The following is an 8,260-nucleotide window of genomic DNA, read 5'->3' on the forward strand; positions in this document are numbered from 1 at the left end:
AGATCAGCGATGTATTGAATCAGCTGTGCGTGATGCTTGGGCAAGAGTCTGCTGCCTACCATTACATGATTCAGTGTAACATAATTCGGTTAATACTTCAAGGAGCTGTTCTATATACAAAGATAAATCCTCTTTCTACAGCTGCACTGACCTGCAGGAAACCTGCAGGTTTGGGTACTGTGTGTTGGAACACAAGTGAGTTCAGTATCTGGCACCAATTTTGTGTTACAGAGCAAGAGCAAAAACAAAATTAGTTGCTTTCCCAGTTTTGGATCCACATCATATTCCTATTTGAAATAAATGTTTTCATGAACAGTTACTGCCAAGGGTTTGACAGCAGATTTGTCAAGCACTACTGTAAAGCAACTAACAAGAAATACCCAGTGTCTGCTCTGTTTTGTAATATGTTTTTAGCGGGAGACTCTGCTGCAACATCTTATTCTAAATTTTGGCTGATAGTTGGGTAGAGGCTGTCAATATTGTGTATAGACTGCATAGGTTGACTTAGCAAGTTTTCATCTTAAGAAATTCAATCACTTTCTATCTTAGGCTTAGTGTTTATTCAGCTAGAGTCTTTTAAGCAGGCACTACTTTATTCTTTGCTGTTGAGTACAATACCACTGAGGTTTTTCTACTTGGTGAGTAGAGTTACTGTCTGCAATCCAAGGGAACTGGAATTACAAATAATCTCTTAAATGAAAACCTCACGTTGGATTTCCTGCTACTGAAGTGTTGTGACTTAGCATTCAAGTATTGTATGTCTCCAGTCACCTTGGAAAATACAGTGTCATCTCTGCAGGTTGGTTGGACCAGTCCCTGCCTGTGTTATTTGATAGCAGTTTGAAAAAATACTTGCAGGAAAATTCCTACCTAATGCTGAAGATGGACGGTTACCTGAAAGAGGAAAATCTCTCTGAGATGCCAGTTTTCTCTCTCCTGTTGTACACTTCTGACATCATATTGAGGCAGCACAACTTTTTCTCCTGTTTATAAATGCTAGATGTAACATTAGGGGCTCTTCTTCTCCAGAATAGCTTTCCCCTCCAGTGGATCTTTGCCAAGTACTAGCTATGAATCAACTGCTGTACTCCCAAAACAATTTAAACAAGACTTGTAAGAAATCACATTTGGAGAATAACTCTTTAATTATATACTTTTGGGACTGTGTTCTTATTCTACTGTGCCATGAAAGATTAATTTTTCCTTGGCATTAGAAATATCCCTAGATGATGCTTTTTCTGTTCTTCAAGACAATGTGTGCTTTCTTTTACAGTAATCAAATATTAAATTATGCAGAAAACAGGACATCTGAAGTATCTGAGGCATCAAATGTGGAAGAGAATAGAGCGTGTGAGTTCTAAAAGAAGTCAATGAGTCATAGTGGGAATGACCTACATTTAGTCTTAAAAGGCTTCCATAAATGGGGATCATAATAAGCTTTTGCAATAGAGCAGGTCTTAGAGGTTCTGCTGTGTTCAGGCTCTGACATTCTCCCAGGAGTCTGTAATCTGAATGGACAAGGCTACCAGTGGCTGCTGCTCCTGGGTTGTGCTTAGGATCAGTTGTGGTGCAGGAGTCAGAAATGTGCTGAGTGGAGGCTGGTACCCCTCCAGCCTGGAAGAGCTGCCAGAGCTGGAGCTGTAGTAGCAGAATTAAGAGCTGGAAAGTGGCAAGAACTGCAGAGGGCAGTTGAGTTATTCGTTGTGTTTTAATCCCCTTGCTTTTAGTCTGATCCCAGTAGGATTTAAGTCAATTAGTTGACAAGGTAATGGTATCTTGGTGTCCAGTGGCTGTAAAATCACATTTAGCAAGATGTCAGCTGGATGACGTGTTCCAAATAGTGTTCACATAGGATGCAGATTTATCAGTCTCTGGTCACAGTGAGGGATGGAAGTCACAATAAATAAGTTGTTAAGTTGTGGATTTTTTAAAAATCAGCTTAATGAAATGTTCTTAAAAATGAGCTGTTTTCTCACATTTTATCATGTCTTGCTCACAATAAAGTAGTAACACTGAAAGGTGCAGATGACAATAAGTTTTTGATCTGTAGGACCCATTCAGTAGCAGGTGCTGGCAGAAGAATCACTGAAGCACTTTTTGGTGTATCCAACTATTAAGTCTTCATCTGGAATTTCTGCAGAGTAATGAAGATCTTTAGCTAAGCAAAGTTAGAGTTGGGAAGAATTTCCCTGTGTAATCTGTAAAACTGAGCCAAGAATATATTTCTGGCATAATTTAGTTCTATGCTATGCAGATTTTCATTCTCTCTGCAGTATGAAAAAACTTTCCAGTGACATGCTAAGGGGACTATATTCATTCTCTTTCTCTCCTTCCCTTCTCTGCTCACCCCCTCCAAATTGCATTGGATTGAGTGCCTTTTTTTGAATTGTGTAGTGATTTTTAGCCATTTTCTGCAAACAAAACTGCGCTGTGTTGTAGGAGGCGTGTCCAGGGGTGCAGGGGAAGCACCAAGGGCAGGGAAGCCCAGGGGACATGCACGAAAATAGGTAACCTCATTGGTCACAAGGTCACATGGTTTTAAGGGAGAAAAAAAGCACTGGGTTTGAATAAAGTCTCTTGGATTACCATCTGATCAGGGAGTGGACTCCATTTCTTTATCATATAAAGACCCCACGCGACACTGTGTATATGTTAAAGTGGAGAAAAATCAGAAGTGCATGCTTTGTACGTGCTGTAGAAGGTAGCTAGGTCTTTGTTCATCCTCAGTTCCTGAGGGAGTTCATTACCTGGTATCAAGCTAAGGAAAATATTTTCCTTCAGAGACAAACTTTCCAGAACAAAATTTTCAATGATGCGAAGAGAATCACTGAGGTAGAAAGTGACCTCTCAAGATCATCTAGTCCAATCCCCTGCTCCAGCACTGGTTGCTCCATCACCTTCCCAAGGATTAAGTCTGACAAGCCTGTGGTTTCCCCAGTCCTACTTCTTGCCCTTCTTAAAAGTTGATAATATGCCAGAGGATTGGTTAAAATAATAACTAGAGCCTTGAAGAGTGAGATTTACTTACTTCCAGTCTTCAGAAACCTTTTAAAGACAAAAAAGAACATTGTCTTCATGCTGAAGGCTTTGTGCATGGCTATTTTGAAATGTTGCAGTCTAGTCCAGAGAAGAAGCCAATATAAACTGCTGTGGGGTTAGATCATGATCTCCAGCAAAGAAGCAGATATTCTTAAGTTTCTAGCTTGGCAGAAGTGTTAATCAGTCTTTACAGTAGTCATTCACAGAAACAGCACAGACTTCCTCAGGTGTGGTAAAAATGCAGCTGTATTTGAGCATGTTTCTGGCACACAATTTTTCCTTTGCTGCCTCTTTCTTTCTCAAATAACTACTTCTCTTCTCTTGCTTGTCCACATAGCCAACAATCGCCCTCACTGCCCAAGAATTGCAGTGGAAATCCTCTGTTCCCCCATTGTCTGTACTTAGAGCTATGTCAAGGTGCTTTAAAGCTGTTAATCTTGCAGCAGCAAAACGAGCAGATGTAATGCCTTTTCATTACTGATAATGAAGGATGAAGCTGGACACTTATTTGTCTCTAAGTACCAAGGAAGAATAAATGAAAATGCATTGCATGCAGTAGGAAGAGATAAAAATGGCAAGCCCTTTTGGGGGGGAAGGGTGGGAAAAATTTTATTTCTTAAGAATGATCAGTATAGAGGATTTCATTTACATGAAAAAGAGTTTTTGGGTTTTTTGTAAATTATGCATGAAGCAGGCTTGTGATGCCTATGCTAGATGGCAGAGATCAGAGGTGATAGGCTTAAGTCAAGCACATACAAAATCATCTGCAGCTATTTTACAGCTCAGTGAAAGTTCTGCTTTTATAGAGTGTGTAGTATTTCCTGCCATTCCCTTGGGTTTACTTTTCACGATAGGACTCATCGTTAACAGCCTGACGAGCAGGTAGCCTGGATGTGCACCTACTCCGTGCTCAACAGCCACATTTAACTATAGATACAGACAGCTCAGCAGTCACAGGCTCCAAGGTTGCAAACTGATGTCAGGAGTCTGTGCTGGAACTTTGGAAACATGAGACAGATTTTGTTCCTGCTGAAACTGATGGCAGATTTGCCTCAACTTAGATGAGGAACAGCATTTTACCCTCCTTAGATAGTAGATTGCGTTATGAATAAATACTATCAAATCAAATAGATGAGGAATTTTTCCTTCTGAGATGGATGAGATAGTCTGTAACTGTTGCAATGATGCAAGTAGTACAAAATTACTTTAATGGTGGGACTTGGTGGTCATCCATAGGATTCACAGCTGAAGAGGTTTGTGACTTCTATTTATCATTCTAGGAAACAGTGAAAAGCATTTTAATTAGTAATGTTTACTTCCAAAACAGTATTAAAACAAACTTGTAAGGGCATTTAAAGACATTGTACTTTATGCTGCTCCTGTTAAATATGGGTGTGTTGATAGTTGTTTTTAATTGCTTCTTCCCATGTGCTGCATTGCAGTGTCATACTAGAAAGGCTCATGCTACTGGATCTGAAGAATGAAAATAATGTTGCACAGTGAGATTAGGTAAAGAAATTAAATTATCAGCATTTCTTAAAGAGTTTTTTCCAGATATTGAATCCTTCTCTCCTTGTATGCCTCACCCCAACCTTTTGTTTTGTGACTGCATCCAGCCTTTATGCTGAATTGAATCAAACTACGTTACTGTTCATTCAGCTACTATCTTACAGTTCATGAAGTGGCAGTCGATGAGATCATTTTGTATATTTTGTTGGGGGTGAATCCCAGCAAATGACATCTAAAACTGATTACTTATTTCTAGTATGATGTCATGCTTGTCATTTGATTTTGGTCTAATGCAAAATTCTGTATATTTTGGGGGGAAGGAAAACCCATACCCCAAATAAAAAACCATTCCTATTTCCTTTCCTGTCTATTATGATGGTGGCTTTATTATCTAAAGAGTATTCGTAGTAACTGTTGCCAGGACGTGATCATGTATGAGAAATAACCTAAAAGAAGTTTGAAATATAAAACACTTAGGTCTAACACCTCTGAATATTCCTAGTAGCTGAAGCATGAAAATTAGAAAGATACTTGAGAAAACAGCATGGTGAAAAGGAATTCTGTGATTATAAGGAGGTGGGTTCCACCTCAGCTGGTATAGAATTAAGTTTCTGGCACTGAAATAAGTTGGAGATGTTTTCAACCAAACACAAACAAGGAATTTTGTTAATCTTTACCCAGAGGACTCCAAGGGTGAAGCTGAAAAAACCCTGTAAAGCAAAGAGGCAGATTTTGATATGTTCAGGTATTAAAAAAAAAAACAACATAAAAAACCCAAAACAAAATAAAACAAAAAAGCAAACAATGAAAAAAATAAACCACCCAAAGAAAACCTGTAATTTCAGTAACAAAAGATTTAGAGAAATATGTAATGTGTTCAGAGAAGTGCTGTTTAGACGGGACTTTTGGAGGTCATCTAGTTCAGGCTTGAGGCTTTGCTGAGAAGAAGGTATCACTAAGACATCATGGTACCAACGTTAAAATTATGTGGAAATGTCAGAGAAAACCTTGTGAGCAAAAGGCAGACACTGTACATTTAGGGAAAATTAGAATTAAAGGAGGTAAATAAATGAATACTATTGAAAGGCAATAGAGAATCAGTAATGACCTGAAATATTATGCCTGCATATAAAGCATAATAATAGTAGGGTTATTTTGTGAGCCACTTGACCAATACGGTAGCACAGAGTGCAAGGAGCTGGAGACAGAAAGAGCATTAACAGTTGCAGACTTCAACCATGCCTGTGTAAATCACAATGAAGCATCATGGGAAAACCCCATTTTCAGTGCTACAAAAACTATCCCTCAAAGCACTTCATCAGGGAGCACAAAAGGAGAAGCAGTCCTTGATTTTTGCCCTAGGAACTGCACAGAACCTGAATGCTGCATCTGAAAGGCACTTAGTAAGGAGTCCTTAATGTGATCGAATTCAATGTCCTTGTAGGATGTGGAAGCAAGAAAGTAATCTGTCAAAGTAAGCTTAATGGTTAAAAAAACCAACAACAATGAAAAATAACTATATAAAAATGAAAGAACCAATTAAAAGCAGTAAGGTGTTTACAAGTCATATGAAAAATGCTAAATTAACACAAGTGGATTTTTTACAAAGCAAGCCTTGATAGACATCAAAGGAAATAGACTGTTTAGACATAATCAGGGCTCCAAACCATGCACATGGTGTCTAGAGAAGGAAAACAGAAAAGAACATTACATTCTGGCAAGTTAATATCAAGCCAAAATAAAGTAGGCTAAGAGATTCAAAGAGAAGCAATATCCTAAAACTTACAATAAAAATCCCATCAGCTATCTCTGTATAAGACCACCTGTAGAAAATGGAAGAAAAAAGGGTTTCAACAAAGAGAAACCTCAGTAGGAAAAATAAATCGGTTCTTTGGCTTAAGTATTGAAAAACTATTTATTATGAAAATGTTAATGGAAAGCCTGGAGTGGAGCCTTTCTTAACACAGAAACTTCTGAAATTAAACTATTTTTAGAGAACATAGGGAAAAAAAGCAATAGAATCAAACTACACACATCAGTAGGTATTGACCTAAAACTGGTGGATCTCAAAACAGGATTTGCTGTATTATTAACTCTGATGTGTAAATTGTCTTTAAAGTAAGTCCTAATACTAGAAGAATGAAAGTAGTAAATATGACACTAACATTTTCTGAAAGGCTCCATTATTAATCCATAAAAATACAGACCAGTATTCAGAAGTACTCACTTCTTTACTAGATAAATCCATAGAAGTTCTATTTGAAAAAAGGACACATAGATATATCTATTTTGTATCTCACATTGGGAAAAAGTGAACATGGATTATGGACGAGGAAGTTATGTCTCCCATTCATATGAGATTCTAGAAGGTCTTGATGAATCTGTCAATAACTGATTCAGATGGTGTAGTGTTTTTACACTCAGAAAAAACCTAGAAGCTCATGCTAAAATCCTTCAATAGGATTAAAAAAAATCAGCCATGAAGTAAGAAGCAAAGGGTTCTAATAGATTTAAATCTGTTTAAAATGAGACTTGATGTATGATCAGCTTTCACAAGGAAGGAGTGATTGCTGGTAAAGTTCCATGAGGGTAAGTGTTGTGGTTCCAGGTGTTCAGCAAAATCAGCGATTATCTGGAAAAGGACTGGATAGCAAAAAGAAAAATATTTACTAACAATATAAAAATAGATACAGCCAAAACTGAAAGCCCACTGAGAACTTTTTTATTTTTTCTCAATTACCTGGAGGCAAGAGTTGGAAGGACGAGTTGGAAGGTAAACTGGAAGGACGAGAAGCTTTGCAGAGGGATCTGGATAGATTGGAACTTTGGGCAATCACCAGTGATGTGAAAACGAACAAGATCAAATGTCAGATTCTGCACCAGGGATGGAATAATTCCAGACACGAGTGTAAACTGGGAGAGGAGTGGCAGGAGAGCAGCCCTGCAGAAGAACCTCTGGGAGTGCTGGTTGGCAGGAGACTCAGCAGGAGTCAGCAGTGTGTGCCCTGACAGCCAAGGGGACAAACCACATCCTGGAGTGCATCAAACACAGCATCACCAGCCAACCAAGAGAGGTGGTTGTCCCCCTGTACTTAGTGCTGGTGCAGTCTCACCTTGAGTACTGTGGGCAGTTCTGGGCCCCATCATTTAAAAAGGGTGTGAAGGTGCTTGAACGTGTCCCGAGAAGGGCACCAGAGCTGGGGAAGGGGCTGGCAGGAATGGGCTCTGAGGAGAGGCTGAGGGTACTGGGTTTGTCTGGTTTGGACAGGAGGAAGGCTGAGGGGCGACCTCACTGCTCCCTACAGCTTCCTGAGGAGGGGAAGTGGAGAGGGAGGTGCTGAGCTCTTCTCCCTGGTACCCAGTACCAGAACACATGGGAGTGGATCAAAGCTGCATCTGTCAGGGAGGTTTGGATTTGCCATGAGGAAGCATTTCTTTACTCAGAGGGTGGTCTAAACCAGGAACAGGCATTCTGGAGAGGTGTTCAATGTCCCATGTTCGTCTGTGTTGAAGAGGCACCGCCTTTGGTTGGCCCTGAAGTGGTCAGGCAGTGGGACAAGATGATCATTGTAGATCTCTTCCAGCTGAACTATTCTATTCTATTCTGTTCCCTGTGGTCACCATCAGTTAAATAACGATGAGACTGTTATTGGCCTGAGATGCTAGGGATTTTCAGCTCCAAAAACACTGGAAATGACACATGTTCGTACAG

The sequence above is a fragment of the Corapipo altera genome, unplaced genomic scaffold, assembly GCF_003945725.1.
Source record: "Corapipo altera isolate COAL_440 unplaced genomic scaffold, ASM394572v1 59, whole genome shotgun sequence".
In the NCBI taxonomy this organism is placed as follows: domain Eukaryota; kingdom Metazoa; phylum Chordata; class Aves; order Passeriformes; family Pipridae; genus Corapipo; species Corapipo altera.